The 19522-nt window shown below is 41.0% G+C and overlaps 1 long non-coding RNA gene across 1 annotated transcript in view; it reads left to right on the top strand.

Annotated features, from left to right (window-relative positions):
* The window catches only part of LOC114815417, a 32209-nt gene extending 19475 nt beyond the window's left edge, over nt 1-12734 (top strand). The window contains exon 3 of the long non-coding RNA XR_003763177.2: nt 12392-12734. This is a non-coding gene — a long non-coding RNA (uncharacterized LOC114815417). The remainder of the gene's footprint in view (nt 1-12391) is intronic.
* Nucleotides 12735-19522: the final 6788 nt, after the last annotated feature.

The following is a 19522-nucleotide window of genomic DNA, read 5'->3' as shown; positions in this document are numbered from 1 at the left end:
GTGAGGAGAATAGGGCCCCATGAACTCTTCTCATGGTAAGTTCATAGATCAACTCTATGAGACCTTATGTGGAGGCAAAGTGCAGTACTCAAATTTGGTCATCTAGAAGAGTTAGGTATTTGTCAAACACTAATAGTTTTTACAGTGATTATGTAAATTTGATATTTTTTACAATGAAGTGATGATAACATACATGGGAAGCAAACATCATTTGGGGACAAAATCTTAAAAATTCACAATGTAAAATGTAGTGGGTTTTCTCATTTTTAAAGAATTAGACATTTTTCATGATGAGGAATATTTTGGGGTCTGAAGAAATCCAACCTGGTTTGCCTTCAACCCATGGGACTACTTGTTTTGCTTTGTTTCGTTGTCTGTCTCCCCAGTTTAGACTCTGATCCCATTGTTGGGCAGGGATTATCTCTATCTGTTGCTGAATTTGTACATTGCAAGTGCTTAGTACAGTAGTCTGCACTTGGTAAGCACTCAATAAATACGATTGAATAAATGAATAATGCTTTGGGTCTGCAAGACATTCCTCAGAATTCCTGTTTAGCTCATGGGCAGGGAGGAGCCTTCTCTGAGCTCTCATAAGCCAATTCATGGACAGTGGTGGGTATCTCCTGTTCCTGTCTATATTTAGCAAAAGTTTCAATCTGCAGTCCCAAAAGTGTGTTTGGTACCCTGCCACAACCTATTAGATAATTTCTTTCCCCAAAATCAATTCATTCAATCAATCAATCACATTTATTGATTGCTCACTCTCTGCAGATCACCCTTTTAAGTGCTTGGAAGAGTACGATACCCACTAAGCAGCCTTGACTAGTGGAAAGAGCCTGTGAGTCAAGGGATATGGTTCTATTCCTAGCCCTGTCACTTGACTATTGTATGACCTTAGGTAAATAACTTAACTACTCCATGCCTCTGTCTCCTCATTTCCAAATGGAGATTAAATACCTGTTCTCTTTCCCCTGAGCCCCAGGTATGAGAAGAACTGTGTCCAACCTGAATATCTTATATTTACCTCAGTGCTTGGTACAATGTTTGATACATAGTAAATGTTTAGCAAATATTATTATAATTATTATTGTTGTTATTATTTACAAATATGTGAGAATTCTAGCAAATTGAGTCCCATAACCAAACCTCATCCTTAAGTCAGAAACAAAACTTTATTCTCTTGTCTGAGAATTTCTGTATTTTATTTCCAAGGTGAACTTTGAAGCTTAGTCCTTTTCTAGTCTTCTTTGCTGAGTAGTCAGTTTGAATATTAGAAGAAAATTCAGTTGGCACCAGATAAAAAGAGGTTTCCTTACTTTGTGTGCACTTATTTTTCTAAAGAAAAAGAAAAAGTGTGCATCTTTAGACTCCAAGTAGCAAACATTTCTCCTTAATTAAAATATCTTATCTTGCTTGACCAAGCAGATATGAAAAAAAAAACTGCTCTACATGTGTAGACAGAAACTAGGCTCGCAGGCTAATGGGGAGGTTTGCAGGATATTAATAGAAAAGTGAGCATTAAAATAAATTCTCCTTTTGGCAATATATTCAGTGAAATGATCAAAATGGGCCATTAACAAGTTACTGACTGGAATTGCCACACTTCAAAGTTTCTTCTAACAAGAGACATTATTTACCCTTCTTTGGCCAATTACAGCATTTTGATAAAATTAGCTAATGGGGAAAGTAATATTGAGTCCTCAAATATAGAAATAACCTTTAAAACAGGAAGTTTCCAGAGAGTTAAAACAAACTTTATAAGAGAATCCTAAATAAATCCACCGACACCATTTTGAGACAATTTTTCTTGGAAATAATAATAATAATAATGTTGGTATTTGTTAAGTGCTTACTATGTGCAGAGCACTGTTCTAAGCGCTGGGGTAGACACAGGGGAATGAGATTGTCCCACGTGGGGCTCACAGTCTTCATCCCCATTTTACAGATGAGGGAACTGAGGCACAGAGAAGTGAAGTGACTCGCCCACAGTCACACAGCCGACAAGTGGCAGAGCTGGGATTCGAACTCATGACCTCTGACTCCAAAGCCCACGCTCTTTCCACTGAGCCACGCTGCTTCTCTGGTCATCTAGAAAATGATCTAGACCCAAAATTTTCAATGAACCTTTTGGGCAGATTCTTACTGATCCTACAAAGATATAGAATAAGCCAAAACATAATAGAACAAATACATAGAGCTTGATGAAGCACTCTGAGGAGTATAATAGAGTTGTAGTTCCCTGCCTTCAAGTTCACAATCTAGCAGGGAAGTTAAATAATTTACAGGCAGCACAAGGGTAAGGTGAAGGTAGGGGAAACAACTCCAGTGTACGGATTTGCACATGAATGTTGTGGTGCTGTGAGGATCTGGGTACTAACTGCACAGAGAAGCAGCTTGACCTAGTGGATAAAACACAGGCCTGGGAGACAGAAGGACTTGGATTCTAATGCCAGCTCTGCCATGTCTGCTGTGTGACCTTGGGCGAGTGATTTAACTTTACTATGCCTCAGTTACCTCATCTTTGTAATGGGGAGTAAGATTGAGCCTCATGTGGGACATTGGCTGTGTCCGATCTGATTATCTTGCATCTACCCCATTGCTTAATATGGTGCCTAGCACACAGCACTCAACAAAAGCCATTTAAAAAAACAACAGATGTGACCTTCTAAAATAGGTTTGGCCACTATATGTTTTCAAAGAAGTCAAATAAAATGAAACCTTGCAGCAGTGGCTGCACAAAGATCCATACAATTTATAGTCCCTTATATGGCACGTGACGTTCATTATATCACACCGAGCGAGCTGCAATGTGAAAGTGTCTTTGTATTGTGTGACTGTTTAAAAGCAACTGGCCAGCAGGCATGGGAAAGCAGAGACAAAAAGACAGAGAAGATTGGGAAAAAGGAGGGGAAAGGTGAAGGAACAGAAGGGGAGAGTATTGAAGAGGGTAGAAGAAAGAAGAGAAAAGGGAGAGTAATAATGTTGGTATTTGTTAAGCGCTTACTATGTGCCGAGCACTGTCCTAAGCACTGGGGGAGATACAGGGTAATCAGGTTGTCCCACGTGAGGCTCACAGTTTATCCCCATTTGACAGATGAGGGAACTGAGGCACAGAGAAGTGAAGTGACTTGCCCACAGTCACACAGCTGACAAGTGGCAGAGGGGGGAGTTGAACTCATGACCTCTGACTCCGAAGCCCAGGAGATGAGTGGGAGGGAGATCAGAATAGGGGGATAAAGAGAAGAGGAGGAGATGAAAGGGGAGAGCAGGGGAATGGATAGGGAAGCACAGTGGGCTAGTATTACCCTGTATCTACCTCAGCGCTTAGAACAGTGCTCTGCACATAGTAAGCGCTTAACAAATACCAGCATTATTATTATTATTGAGTGAGCTCAGCTCAGTTTTACTGCTTATTGTTGCATTGTACTTCCCAAGTGCTTAGTACAGTGCTCTGGACACAGTAAGTGCTTAATAAATATGATTCAATGAATGAATGAATACTCCCCTTTACACAGATGAGGTAACTGAGACACAGTAAAATTAAATCACTTGCACTAGGTCACACAGCCGACAAGTAGCAGAGCTGGGATTAGAACCAATGTCCTTCTGACTTCCAGGCCTGTGTTTTCTCCACTAGGTCATGCTGCTTCTCAGTGCACTTAGCACCAGATACTCATGGCACCACTACAACATTCAAGTGGGCTGGCACTGAGTGACTTACCAGGGGCCCCCAGTAAGGGGACACAGATCTAAGACCTCCTGGGGTAGAAGGGGAGGAGTTGGAGACCACTCAAGCTACTTGGTGGAGGGCTCTGGGGGGGCTGCTTGTTGCTGACAGGTGCTCTAGTAGGGGAAAATTGTTGTTGACTGCCCTGTCTTCCCTCCCTCTCCTCTCCTGAAAGTGAAGGACCAAATGAAACAGGATGGCCTAGTGGAAAGAGTTTGGGCCTGGGAGTCAGGTGAACTGGATTTCTGATCCTGGCTCTGCCTCTTGCCTGCTAGGTAATCTTGGGCAACTCACTAAACTTCTCTGTGGCTCAGTTTCCTCATCTGTGAAATGGGGATTCAGTGCCTGATCTCCCTCCTCTTTAAGCTGTGACTATATCTGATCTGATTAACTTGTATCTAGCCTAGCTCTTAATACAGCGCTTTACTAAGGTAAGCATTTAACAAACACCCCAATGCAGTGCTCCCAATCTGTTGATCCCCACTGAAGGGACTGTATGCCCCTTTGCATATTAGTTTTCTTCAACTTTCCACACTGAGCCCTCATTGAGCTCTTCCCACTGGGCTATTGTACATTTGGTTCAGGCACAAACTCAGCTGGTGGGACTGAAAATACAGCAACCAAAAAAAGGCTTTGGTTCAGCACTTGAGGCTCTGTCTCCTTTGTGAACTGCACCCGAGGCAGCTGCCCTGGTGATCTCGCCCTAGTTATGTCATCTCTTGAGGACCTGTAAGTAACAGGTATTTAGTGACCTAATCATTAGAGGAAAAAACGGGCAAATGCTCTGATAACTCAAGTCAAAAGGACACCACAACAATGCTTCTTTATTCTTTGCTGATAGAGAACTGGGACTCCTTGTCCCTGCATGGAAGTTGTTTTAACACAATCTTTTGGCCAGGTGGTTTATTGGGATGAGTTATGCACCATTTAACTTTGGATGATGATTAGCAGAGATTGGACTACCTTTCTTCAATTCTCCAAAATTCCACATATTCTTAAAACAATCCAAACTAAAAAATCAAGCTAAAAAGATCGCTCTGACTAGGCCCCACAGATGGGGAAAAGCTCACAAGCTCTGGGCCTGTAGATATTAGGCCGAGCCCAAAAGAAATGAGGCAGCAGTAATGTAAGAATTACAATTTAAACTGTTCCACCCACAGATTTAGTAAATGGAAGGAAGGCAGTCCCTTCTTGCCCCACTGCAAGCTGCTTCTGCCAGCTCTGCTCCACTGAGACCACTCTCTCTTAGGTCATCATGACTTCCTATCAAATCTAATCAATCCAATCTATTTTTCCTAAAACTCTCCCAAGTGCTTAGTACAATGGTCTGCATATAGCGCTCAATAAATAAAATGATTGACTAATCAATGTTTTTCAAAAGACTTTGGCCCTTCTTATAAGTAATAAATGCTATTCTAATTTGGAGGGTGCTGAAATAGATCCCTGAGAGCAGAAAAGAGGAGAGCAACCTTCCTTCAAAGAGCTATGTGTCATCCCCACCCATACACTAATTCTGCCAAGGCATCTACCTCCACACAGACCTGAGAGGCCACATCCATTTTCTCCCTCCACGGGGGCCTGATTGGGTCCATATGACCAGTAGGGAAGCAGTCACCCTAGAATCAGAGAGGAACACACATCTGAAGCCAGACATCTTTTAGCACTTTTGAAACTAACCGAGCTACCGAAGCAAAGGGTGGAAAACAGCAGGAATACGGAATAGTGGAATGTAGGTCCCTTTTCCATTTGAGAAGTCAATTTGTATTCATGTAACATTCTCAGAATGACTAGCAGCTATCTGGGCTTTCAAAGGTAACTAATTCCGGCCAAAAGGGAATGTATATTTGGAAATTGTGAGGCATTTTTTCAGGAAAAAGGTTTCTCACACTCTTACTAAATATTAAAAGGTGTATTGCTCAATGCAATGAGTAGGAAAAGATTGAGACCCAAAAGCCCCATGAGGCATGAAGGAAACACAAATGTGTTATGCTTTGGTTGACATTTGAAAAACTTCACTCGGCGTGCCTCAGAACCAACTAATAGCTTCTCTGACTGCTCGTGCATTGCTGGCAGAAATACTAGTGACTTGGGGATAGGCTACCTGTGGGTGTGCGAGAGGTGTGGAAATGAAGGCTGGGAATTAGAGAAAAAGTAAACAGTACTGAGTGTCTTTGAGGACACTAGGTATTGACGGGCGGGGGGCAGATCTGGAAAAAGGAAAGTAGCAAACAGAGGTATAACTTTCCGAGTGAAGGTCTGCTTTCTGCCCAAAGTATTATATTTGCTAAATGTCCAAGTGTAATGCATTAGTTGTTCCAATTATTCGATGAGGAAGCAAGTGTTGTTGGGATGGGTGTTGAGATTAAATAAATTACTAATCAGCCACCAGTCTTGCCTCTTTCTCTCTCTAAAACATGATGTCGGATTGATTGCCTGACTGAAGGACACCCTTTTTCCCCACTTGCTATGGGCAGGAAACATGTCTGTCAACTCCATTATATTGTATTCTCCCAAATAAACACTCAGTAAATGTGATGGATTGATTCCACCTGTCAGCACTGCCCAGCAGAATGGAGGGTAAAGTGCTGAGGTTCCAGTGCAATGGACAACAGGGGCTTACTGGGCAATCACCTAGACCAATCAGAAGATGGAACTAAAGAGGCAACTTGGTACCCAAAATACAAGTGCAGTGGAGCTCTTTCCAGGACTATAAAGCTGAGCTGTGAAGGAAATTTCCAGTAGTTAATCTCCCTGTCATTAGTTCTGACTCATCCCATTAGTGGTCTGGACAGGCAGAATCTATTAATGTTTTTGAAACTGCTAATAATGTTGCTTCAGACATGACAGGAGAACTACTGGTAATTCCAGGGCTGAAATTCACAGCCCACTTGAGAAAGCAACCCTGTCCAGTATTATGAAATCATGTTTGAGGGATTGTTGGATTTTTCTCTGAATAACCTTACTGCCTCTTTGAACCTTCACAGTATAAAAAGCAATGGAAGAAAATAGTGTCTGAAATGTAGCTCAGGTAGAGTTTCATACTCATTCATTGTATTGATTGAGCACTTATGTGCAGAGCACTGTACTAAGCGCTTGGAATGTACAATTCAGCAACAGATGGAGACAATCCCTGCCCAACAACAGACTCACGGTCTAAATCTGGCTGCGTTGACACCCTCTTCATTTTCCAATGTAAAAATGCAACATCTTAATAAGTAGTCCAATGAGGTCCAAAGAAAATGGTTATTTTAGTAAAAATAATCTGGAAAGTGATTGGGTCACACAAATTCATGTTAATGTTTCTTTTAGTGTTAAGATCTTTAATGATCCATTTAGGATACCAAAAGAAAGTATACTTTGCAAAGCCCTAGACCCTTCTAATCTAGGTTATACTTATACACATATTATGGCTAATAAATTATCAACATTCCTCGGCCCTATGACAGAAATATCTTTATGGATGTCACAGCAGCACTAAATAAGAGCTCTCTTAAAAAAAAAAAACACTTGTTATTTTTTCCAATATAAAATTCAAGTCATTTTTCTCAAGGCCTTTCTTCAAGTAATTGTGGCTTTAGTAGTTATACTGTGGATGCAAAGTACATGGTTATAAATAATAATTATTATACCAGGTTCTAACCTTTGAAGGGTAAAAGGTCTCCATTTTCTTCTGGAAAGATGAGGAAACTGTTTCTGAAATGAAACAATCTTTCATACGTACCTTTCCAATGAATTAGGCATTCATTCTTCAGCAAATTCTATTGATTCCTCTCAGTTACTTAATGAGAATATTTACAGAGAGGAGATTGTATTCTTGAGATCCACCTGGACTTGAATTTATACTTAGGTAGATTCATGGACTTTATTGGCAATCTCACACAGAATTGGTTTCACTATTTTCTCCTTTGTATTGGCTGAATAATGTGCATGCTATTCTTACTATCATCTCAAATTTCCTGGTATATATCAAAGCAAAATTATGTGATAGAATAACAACTGGTGTATTTGGAACAATGGAAATGACTATATAATCAACAGTCAAGTCTTTATGCAGGAAAGAAACTGCAATTTTGAATGTAATTATTTTTACAATGACTAGAGGCATCATAATCACAATGATTATCAGCACCAAAGAAAGAGGCTGGAACATGTTATATACTAATAATTTAAATGGTTAATATTTTGAAGAAAGGTATATTTTGACTGTATGTCCAAGTCATCACAATTAAATGAAGCTAAATTGATGCAAAAAAGTGAGGGAAAAAATTGTGGTAACTGAATTATCTGTTTTTCATAAAACCAACTGTTTTATGAAAGTGTTAAACTGAGAAAACAATGACTTGACCTGCAAATGATATGTTCTTGTCAGAAATTCTAGGCAGAAAATTGTTTCCTCAGGAATAATCTCCCACCTCCCTCCCTATTTTCCCTTCCTTCTGAATAACCTACGCACTTGAGTTCATACCCGAGAAGCATTGAATACTCAACCCACCTCCACATCTTAATGGACATTTTGTTACGCTCTGTTGCATTCCCTACCTGTAATTTTAATGCCTGTCACTACTGCTGGATTGTAAACTCCTTGAGTAAAGGCATCATTTCTATCAGTCGATCACATTTATTTGACACTTACTGTGTGCAGAACACTATACCTAGCAGTTGGCAAAGTACAATACAATAAAGACTCATTCCCTGCCTTCAATGAGCTTACAGTCTAGAGGGGGAGATAGACATTAAAAAAACAAATTGCCGACATGTACATAAGAGCTGTGGGGATGGGACTGGGGATGAATAAAGGGAGCAAGTCAGGGTAATATAGAAGGAGTGGAAGAAAAGGAAAAGACACCTTAGTCAGGTAAGGTCTCTTGGTCAAGATGTGCCTTCAGTAAGGCTTCAAAAGGGGGAAAAATAATTGTAAGATATGAGGAGGAAGGATGTTCCAGGCAGAGTCAGGACATAATAATGTTTGTATTTGCTAAGCGCTTACTATGTGCAGAGCACTGTTCTAAGAGCTGGGGTAGATACAGGGTAATCAGGTTGTCCCACATGAGGCTCACAGTCTTAGTCCCCATTTTACAGATGAGGAAACTGAGGCACAGAGCAATTAAGTGACTTGCCCACAGTCACAAAGCTGATAAGTGGCAGAGTCGGGATTCGAACCCATGACCTCTAACTCCCAAGCCCGGGCTCTTTCCTGCGAGAGGTCTGAGCTGAGATAGATGAGATCGATGTACAGTGAGAAGAGTAGCATTAGATGAGAAAAAATTGAGAGCTGGATTGTTGTAGCAGAGTAGCGAGGTGAGGAAGGAGGGGGCAAAGTGATAAAAGTGCTTTAAAGCCAGTGGTGAGGAGTTTCTGTTTATAGAGGTGGATAAGCAACCACTGGAGGTTCTTAAGGAATGGGAAAACATAGCCTAAAAGTTTTTGTAGCAAAACATTTTGTAGAAATTTCTGTTACTCTACCAAGAGCTTTTACAATGCTCTGCACACGAGTGCTCAGTAAATTCCATTAATTTGCTGATTGATTGTGAATCGATCAATCATATTTATTGAGCATTTGCTGTTGGCAAACACTGTAGTAAGCACTTGGGAGAGTACAATATAACAGAATTGGTATATTCTGTTATTCCCAGCCCACAGTGAGCTTACAGTCTAGAGAGGGAATATTCTGTGTCTCTGCTGAATTCATTTTAGATATTTTTCTATTATTATTTGTTGCTATTATTGCTTACCTAAACATCAAAAGCCCCTCCCTGTCAGCTGAGGGAATTTATAATAATAAGAATAATCATATTTGTTAAGCACTTACTATATGCTAGCCACTATATTTAGTGCTAGGGTAGATCCAGTATATGTAGTTTATGTGCTATTTGGAACTCTAAATAGGCTAAGTAGTGGAACAGGTAGTTAATTCCCTTTTCACAGATGAGGAAACATAGTGCCAGAGAAGTTAAGAGCCTTATTCATTTGAATATAAAACATTTTCACCCACTTGTTCCTTCTACTTTTACACTCACTTTTTCCCTTTTTTCTAATCTATCCAAATCCACCTCATTCTCTCAGCTGTTTTTGACAGTGTGGACCACTCTCTTCTCCAGAAGTACTCTTTAACCTTGGCTCCTCTCACCTTTCTGGACAATCCTTTTTGATCTATTTCATCAGTTCTGCTTCCGTTTCCCACCACTTAATCATGAGTCATCCTCAAGGCTCTGCTCTGGAGCTTCTTCCCTTGCTTCATTCTAGTCTATTGCAGACCCTGATTGGAATTCCCTCCATCTTCAAATTTGACAGACCACAGATCTCCCTATCTTAAAGAACTCCTGAAATCATATTTCTTCTAGACCTCCACTGATTAACTTCTAGTCTCCTCAAGCTTTACCCCTCAACAGCTGCTTTCACAGGCTTCAACCACTTTCACCCTGAGATACTCATTACCTCCCAAATCACATGAATATCTTAAGGAAAAGAATACTTATTGAGCATCTACTATGTAGTTGAAGGGCACTGAACTAAATGTTTGGAAAAGTCCAAGAAAGTTAGAAGACATGACCCTTTCCCTCAAAGACCTTACACTTTTGCAGGTGGGAAGGAGATAAATACTGAAGAAAAGTTTTCCGTTAAGAAAAAGTAAGAGAATATATGTTATGTTCCTAACTGCTACATGGGGTTATGTATACTTAGTTGGCACAAAAGTGCTGATTTGGGAAGCTGGGAGATAAAAAATTAATTGGAGAAGGCCTCATAGAGGAGACGTGGTCAAAGGAGCTGAAAAAATACTATATTGTATAAACATTAATTCAGGTAAGCAACCCCTTTTCCTTCTCCCTTATTCTTCCTATCTGTAAATTATTTAGTGATTGTCTTCCCAACTAAGATTATAAACTCCTTCAGGGCAGTGATCTTGTTTATTAATTCCACTGTGCTCTCTCCAAAGGGAATAGTACCGTGTCCTACATAGAGTAGTGACTTAATAAGGATTCATAACTTAAGTGAATGTACACCTAATAAATGTCATAATAAAAGCCAAAGGGGGGAAGGGGTATACAGTCAGTCAATCAGTGGTATTTATTGAGCATTTACTGTGTGCAGAGCACTAAACTAAGTGCTTGGGAGAGTACAATATAGAACTATCCATCCCACGCAAACCATCTGGAGAAGCAGCGTGGCTCAGTGGAAAGAGCACGGGCTTTGGAGTCAGGGCTCATGAGTTCGAATCCCAGCTCTGCCACTTGTCGGCTGTGTGACTGTGGGCGAGTCACTTAACTTCTCTGTGCCTCAGTTCCCTCATCTGTAAAATGGGGATTAAGACTGTGAGCCCCACGTGGGACAACCTGATTCCCCTATGTCTACCCCAGCACTTAGAACAGTGCTCGGCACATAGTAAGCGCTTAACAAATACCAACGTTATTATTATTATTATCTGGAGCACAACAGAAGACTGTGCAAGTCCACAAACTGCTTAGAGTATGGGATTCTCAACCCTTCAGAGCTTTGATCAGTGTATTGGGACTTTGCTCTTTAGCTACTGTAATTTCCTCCCTGCCCGAAAGTGTTGCTTTCGATAACGGCTAGCATGTTGAAAATGGGAGGGGGAATCATCCATTTGTTTTCTCATCAAAATGCTGAGCTCTAGAGACTGATTACCCCCGCCATAACTCTACCCTAGTAGATGAGCCAAAGTGAGAGTGCTCAGCTCTTAAAACAGTGCTGGCACATACTATGTGCTTAACTAATTCTACAATTATTATGTCAATACAAGTAGGAAATTGCTGTGACTTATAACAAGCTGGCCTTTAATGTCACAAAAGTTTTGGGGTATTGAGAAGCAGTGTGTCCTAGTGGAAAGAGCACAAGCCTGGGAGTCAGAGGACCAGGATTCTAATCCCGGCTCTGCCACTTGTCTGCTGTTGACGCTGGACAAGTCACGTCACTTCTCTGTGCCTCAATTACCTCGTGTAAAACAGGGGTTAAATTCTAATCCTTACTACTTGCAATGTGAGCCCCATGTGGGACAGGGACCGTGACCAGGCTGATTCGCTTTTATCTACCCCAGTCCCCAGAGCAGTGCTTGGCACAGAAGAAACACTCAACAAGCACCATAATTATTACTGAATGCATTTAAAATATGCTTGCAGTCTTAGCACCTCAGCCATTTCAGGCTTTGAAAATGTGGGAATAGTATTTATGTGGTTTGTTGTTGACTAAGATGATAGGACAATTTGATTTGGGTAGGGGTTTAGCATTCTTCCTACATTCTCATAGAAATTAAATCTCAGGGACTAGAACCATCAGAGCCTAATTTGAACAATTTGTGAGGCATCATTGTGCTTCATGAGCGAAATAAAGGACCAGGAGTCAGTTAATCAATTTGGGCTCTGATTCTACCATTCATTTACTGTTGGACAATGCCACTATCACTCCCTGGGTATAATGAAACTAGCTGGTATTATATTGAAACCCAGTGTACTAATCATCAGCTATTCACTGGAGATTGTTCCTTGTGTGTTTACCCTGACTCAGATAATATGCTCTTCCAAGATGGGAAGTGTCATCCAGAGCCAAATGCTCTGGGCAAAATAAATGCCCAATTGAAAAGTGGAAGAAACTTTCATTTGTCCCAAAACTATGTGCCAAAATCCTAGCTGTATTCATTTTTCCCCACAGGTATTGTGAAGTCGGGACTTTTTCACTCAAAGTCATCCTTTCAAGAGTGCACCAGGAATAACAAAACTACTTTGAACAAAACAGTGGTTGTTATTTTAGTAATTCCCTCATAAATCCATGCTGCCCAACTGGGATGCTCCCTTTCAACCTCCTGAAGCAACTTCCTATTATTTGACAGGATCTGCAGGACCCAAAAATAACTCTGTTTTGAGTGGAAAAAAGGAATTGAAGGTGCGATGGCACATTGTGTGTGGCTAGAAGGACATTTTGGCCTTCAGGCCTGAGATAATTACAAACAAGAAGGTTAAAATCTCTGCTCACTAGAAGGTGTTTTTTCTCTCCTTCGAGTCAGGCAATGACAATTGCAGTTGGATCCTACTCCACAGGGCAGGCAAACAAGCTCATCAGTGAACCATGGCAAGGGACGCAAGTCCGGATACCTCTTCAGAGAATCTGTATTTTTGGAGAAAGACCAACTCTGGAGAAGTAAAATGACATGTTTTGGAAAGCCCAAAATGGTTTAGGAGTGGGACCTCAAGGAACACAGGGTAAATGGCAGGAGGGAAGAGAGACAGACATAGGGTCAAGGTAAAGGTAACAGAAACAGGCAGGGAGAGCTGATAGAAAGATGTTTGTTTGATGGTACTTGTTAAGCACTTTGTGTCAAACACTGTTCTAAGCTCTGGGGTGGGTACAAGTCAATTAGGTCAGACATAGACCCTGTTCCACATGAGGCTCAGGGTCTTTGGTGGGAGGGAGAACAGAGCTGCAGATGCCTACACCACAAATTCCAACCAACACATGGGCACACACAGGATGATGCCCTGCGAGGCAGGTGATGACTTCCAGTGCCCCGTGCCACCGTATCTCTTGTCTGCACTTCCTGTGTGCAGAGCACTGTACTAAGTGCTTGGGAGAGTACATCATGCTGCTGGTGAGTTCCCTGCTGCTTCTCCTCTCCTCTTCAGGTGGCTGCCCAGAGAAGAGGGGTAGGATCCCAGGTAACAGGCAGCAACAAAAGCGTGGCGGGCAGAGAAGAGGCTGCAGTAGCAGCAGGGAGGAATACAGGAAGCTCCCTGGAGCAACAGGCAAAAAGCCACCCTCTGGCTCCCTGCTGTGGCTACTTCCATCTTCACTGCCATTTCTGTGGTGGCTCCGAGCTGCTCCCCAGTCCAAACAGAAATGAAAGAGAAAGTGGAAGCGGCCATAGCAGGGGACCAGTGGGAAGATAGCCACAGGGGGACGATGGAGGGGCTGCACATCACTGCAACTTCCTCTTACCTGCTCCGGTCAGTTGTATCTCCTCCAAGCAGCCTTCCCTGACTAATTCCGCCTCTCCTCTTCTCCCACTCCCTTCTGCACCACTCTTACTTGCTCCTTCCATTCATCCTCCCTCTCATCCCCACAGCACACATGTGTATATCTGTATATAGCTGTAATTTATGTATTTATTTAACCTACTTATTTATATCAATGTCTGTCTCCACCTCTACACTGTGAGATCTTTGTGGGCAGGAATGTGTCTGTTGTTAAACTGTACTCTCCCAAGCGCTTAATACAGTGCTCTGAACACAGTAAGTGCTCAGTAAATACGATTGAATGAATGAATCAATGAATGGTATCATAGCTCCTCACTGATTTGCCATTGCCTTCCTGCCCTTCTCCATTGGGCTGCTGCTATCCCTGTCCTTGCACCTCCACCTGGGCTTAAAGCAGCAACTTTAATTTACTTTAATTTGGTAAGAATTAAACTACAGTGTGCAGTATTCTATGCAGAACTCCTGCCAGATTCAAATGTCCGAAATTTACAGTTGTGCAACTACCCACTCCATTATGATTCCAGCGCTTTGGAAGGATGTCGTCAGTGAGGGCAGATGACCAAGTAGGTCACTTTAGGTTGTACTAACTACCAATTGACCTTCCAGTCTGCCCCTCATTACAACTGCACCCATCTTCCTGGACCCCATATTATGTGTGGGTCTCTGGGTAAGCAATTTCCCAATGAGTTGTGAACACCATTGGTCATAATGTTGACATTGTCATTTTCTGAGCATTTTTACTATGAGACCAGTGGATGATCTAAACCTTTTCTACACTGACTTTTGGTCTATTTGTTCATTCATTTATTTTTTGTAGTTTTTGATAAGCATTTACTATGTTCCAGGCACTATACTAAGCACTGAAGTAGGTACAAGTTAATCAGGTTGGACACAGTCCATGTCCCAGCTGGAGCTCACAGTTTAAGTAGGAGGGAGAATGCGTATTGAATCCCCATTTTGCAGATGCAGGAACTGAGGCACAGAGAAGTTAAGTGACCTCACTGGAATGCTGCTCCTGTTGCAGCTGATAACAGCAGGAACACACTGCATGGGGGAGGATTTTTTTTTTGTTAAGCTTTTTAAGCACTTATTATGTGCCAGGCTCTGTATTTAATGTTGGGTTAATGCAAGATACTAAGGTGGGACACAATCCATGTCCCACAAGGGACTCACTATCTTAATCTGCATTTTACAGGTAAGATAACTGCATAGAGAAGTTTTGTGACTTGCCCAAGGTCACACAGCAAATAAGGGGTAGAGCTAGGATTAGAACCATGGTCCTTCTGACTCCCAGGGCTGTGCTTTATCCACTAGGCCATGCAGCTTCTCTATTTGTCTACTTTTATTTTTATCATTTGTTGCTTTTGACGTTTTTTGGCAATTTGTGTTTTCTTCTTTCGTTCATTCAATCGTATTTATTGAGCACTTACTATGTGCAGAGCACTGTACTAAGAACTTGGAATATACAATTTGGCAACAGATAGAGACAATCCCTGCCCAACAATGGGGTCACAGTCTAAACAGGGAAGACAGACAACAAAACAAAACAGGTAGTGACAAAGGGCTGGCTCTATTAGGTCACAAGAAGTGTTACTAGTTCCTACTGAGGTGAAACTCTAAGCGAAAAAATCAATTTCACCAAAGAAAATAAAAACAAAAATGTAAGACCAAATGCATCAGTAGTGGAAGTTGTTTAAAATACAAATACACATTACCCTACTCTTCGATTTCCAAAGGACCCAACTAATATAGCCACATTCGGTATTAGACAATAGGCATGGCCTAGCAGTTAGAACATGGTTGGACAAGTATGGTTGTAAAATTCTAGCTATTGAAGGATCCTTCTTGCTCACCCACTTAACTTGCTTCCTAATAGTTTTTCTTAGCTTTACCTGCATGTAGTTGTTGCTATGAATATCAAACCTTGGGCTAAAAAACAGGTTTATGTTTTGAATGTAGAAGGAACAAAGGGTGCATACTGTTCATTCATTTAATAGTATTTATTGAGCGCTTACTATGTGCAGAGCACTGTACTAAGCACTTGAAATGTACAATTCGGGAACAGATAGACACAATCCCTGCCCATTGACGGGCTTACAAGTACTTACAAGTATTCCAAGTATTCCAAGTACTAATTGTACTTGGAATGTACAATTTGGCAACAGATAGAGACAATCCCTGCCCAATATTGGGGTCACAGTCTAAACAGGGAAGACAGACAACAAAACAAAACAGGTAGTGACAAAGGGCTGGCTCTATTAGGTCACAAGAAGTGTTACTAGTTCCTACTGAGGTGAAACTCTAAGCGAAAAAATCAATTTCACCAAAGAAAATAAAATAATCTACTACTACCCACTTGAAAGCAGTTTCTTTCCTCCATTGAGAAGCAGCACCAATTTTGAAGAGGTTGAATTGGTAATTAGTTCTTAGCCCATCTCTCCACTTGTCTGTAATGAAACCTTGGCCAAGTCATTTAACTTATTTGCACCTCATTTTCCTCATTCATTCAATTAATTCAATTGTATTCATTGAGCACTTACTGTGTGCAGAGCACTGTACTAAGCGCTTAATCTGTTCTAAGCACTGGGTTAGATATAGGATATTCAAGTTGGACACAGTCCACGTTCCACATTGGACTCACAATCTTAATCCCCATTCTATAGATAAGGTAACTGAGGCACAGAGAAGCTAAGTGACTTGCCCAAGATCACACACAGAAAAGTGGCAGAACTGAGTTTAGAACCCAGGTTCTTCTGAATCCCTGGTCCTTGCTCTATCCACTAAGCCCTGCTGCCTGGAGTCAGCCCGGAGCCATGAAAAGGGCCCAGGCTACTTCCAGAGTTCAGCGGACTGAGTTGAGGGCTGCAGCAGAGGGTAGCCAACCATCCTGAATGCTGAGTAGCCAACCATCAGAGAAAATTCTCATGAAATCACATGCGCTAAATTGTCAAGCACTTGGCCAAGGGACTCGGAACCGGAGCGAAACGGCCGGGACTTGTCTTTCAGGGCCAGAATATTCTACCTCTACCTGCTGAACTGCTGCAATGACACTCAGGGATCTCACGACTTATAATAACTCAAGTGAAGAGGTGTGGCCTAGTGGAGAGAGCCTGGGCCTGGGAATCATAAGGACCTGAGTGCTAATTCCGCCTCCTCCACGTGTCTGCTGTGTGACCTTGGGCAAGTCACTTAATTTCTCTGGGCCTCTGTTACCTTATCTATAAAATGGGGATTAAGACTTTGAACCCCATGTGGGACAGGGACTGTGTCCAATCTGATTAGCTTGTATCTATCCCAGAATTTAGAACAGTGCCTGGCACATAGTAAGCACTTAACATTTAATTAAAGCACCTAAGAGGTAATTAAAAATAATTTTTTGTTGAGTAGCACGTAATTCAGAAGAGGGAATACACTCTTCTCAATACATGTGCAAGTTTCAGCGTTTTTAGATCAATTCTCTGTCATGTGTTTACCAGGATCAATTGCCCCTGTGCATCTAGACCCCCACCCCCAGATATAGGTAGGAGTTTATGCTCCCTCACAGCTTACTAGGAGGTCTAGACCATTATAGTAAGTGTTAGTCCTTGCGAAGTGCCTTGGGATTCACAGTATTACTGTAGCCTAAACTCAAAATTGATTTGCTCGTAATTACCTTCTTCAAAGTCTGCTGTGATTAAATGTCTCTTTAATCAATAATGTTCTTACTGCCTTCTGGTCAAAGCTAGAAGTTGCATGATGCCCTACATAGAGCTCAGGGTCTCTGGTATTTATCAGTACGATTGGCAAACATCATATACTGCATTATGGGCTTTGATCACTTCAAAGAACAAACCAGGAAGATTAATGTTTCCAATTTCACCCAGATGTTACCTGAGATCTGTTTGTTCTGGTAGATTTTGTTTTGAACAAGAGTAACCGTGGACAGGATTGCTAATGAGTAATTCATACTTTTGTTTCCTAGCAAATTGTAACTTCGGTCTCACAACTCTCTCTACTAGCTCTTCTTGTGCGATTCGGGATACTTAGGAATCACTTTCATTCCCTCCTTTTGAGAACTCTGTCACGTTTCTAAATACCCGACATACACATCTGAGCCACCTGCCAGAATCTTCTTTTAGAGAAGCAGCATGGCCTGTTAGTAAGAGGACAGTCCTGGGAGTCAGAAAACCTGGGTTCTAATTCCAGCTTTGCCATTTCCCTGCTGTGTGACCTTGACCAAGTCACTTAACCTCTCTTTGTCTGTTCCCTCATCTGTAAAACGGGTATTCAATACCTGTTCTCTCTCTTACTTAGACAGTGAGTCCCATATGAAATAAGGACTATGTCTAACCTCATTATCTTTTATCTACTTTAGCATTTAATGCAGTGCTTGGCACAGAGAAAGCACATAATTATTATTACTATTGTTATAATTATCATTATTGTTATTATTAGGGCAGAGAACATGTCTCCCAACTCTGTATTGTTTGGTCCCAGGCACTTAGTACAGTGTTCCATACTCAATAAGTACAGAGTAAGCACTCAATAAATGCTGGTAATGATGATTCTAGTGTCTACCTTCATGCTTAGTACAGTGCTTGGCACATGGTAGGTGCTTAACAAATACCCTAGTTCATTAATCCTTATTTTCATCTAGAGATATTTTAAAATTACTTTACTCTCAGCCCCGCAGCACTTATGAAAATTTTGTACAATACCTGTCTCCTCCTCTAGATGGTAAGGGCTTTGTGGACAAAGAACCTGTTTACCTGCTCTGTTGTACCGTGTTTTCCCAAGTCTAACTGCAGTGCAGAAAATCAATTTTTGGCTGTTCTGAGCTCTAATGCAAATAATAAAGCAACCATTCTCTAGACTATTTAATGTCCTTTAACCTCTCTTTTCCCACCTCTTTTTTCCCTCCAGCTCATTTTTTAACTGCAAAACAGTATTTTAAAGCCTCACTCATACAAGTTATCTTCAACTTTTAATGTGCCGTAATTATCTAAAATCCCAGTTCTCACAAAAATGTGCAACTTGCGCTGTTGCTGCTCCACAAATCTGTCCGTGCATTTTTTCTTATAAAAATTAAAATGGGTATTTGCTAAGTACTACTTTAAATGTCCACATTCATGACCTACAGGATGGAAAACAAATTTAAAATACTGTCTAAAGGCTAGTAAGGTGTACAGATGAAAGAATTCTAATCACTCATTTGCATCCCAAGCCACCCAAGTCAAGACCAGGGTACTTTTTATGTGATTTTTATCTAAATGGCTTGCTTATATTCTCTCACTGTATAAGGATGAATCTCCATTAGACGCAAATGATGGACTTACATTTAGGCTTATGAAAGGTTAGGGCATATTTTCTATTAACTTTTAATTTCCACATCTATTTATCATTATTAAATGTTTGAACTTCAAAGGTATGCCTGAAATATGACTTCCTTTCCTTTTCTGTATAAATATCAATTATTAATGGAATTTCTATCAGACTATTTTTCTACAGAGTTTAATTTGAACTGGATCTCACAGCATGTCAGATGCTTGTATTTAGGTTATCTGGTCACCTCATCTATATGGGAATTATTCTTTATTAGATTTTATTTCCCAGTTTGCCTAGAAAGGTAAATTAGCAGAACACATATAATTGTCCAGTATTTGAGTGTCTCAAGCCCCTTTTCTCAGTAAAAGAGGAGGACAGATTAAGCTATTCTGCAACTGGAGTAACTTTTTCACAAAACTAAAATCTGGCAACTTGTATCTTTTTTATGGAGGCCACTGATAGAAGGTGAGAAAGACCACAGAGAGTAAAGGAAAATTGGATTCATCAC

This window comes from Ornithorhynchus anatinus, chromosome 12 (assembly GCF_004115215.2).
Source record: "Ornithorhynchus anatinus isolate Pmale09 chromosome 12, mOrnAna1.pri.v4, whole genome shotgun sequence".
In the NCBI taxonomy this organism is placed as follows: Eukaryota; Metazoa; Chordata; class Mammalia; order Monotremata; family Ornithorhynchidae; genus Ornithorhynchus; species Ornithorhynchus anatinus.
This window is presented reverse-complemented; position numbering and strand designations above follow the sequence as displayed.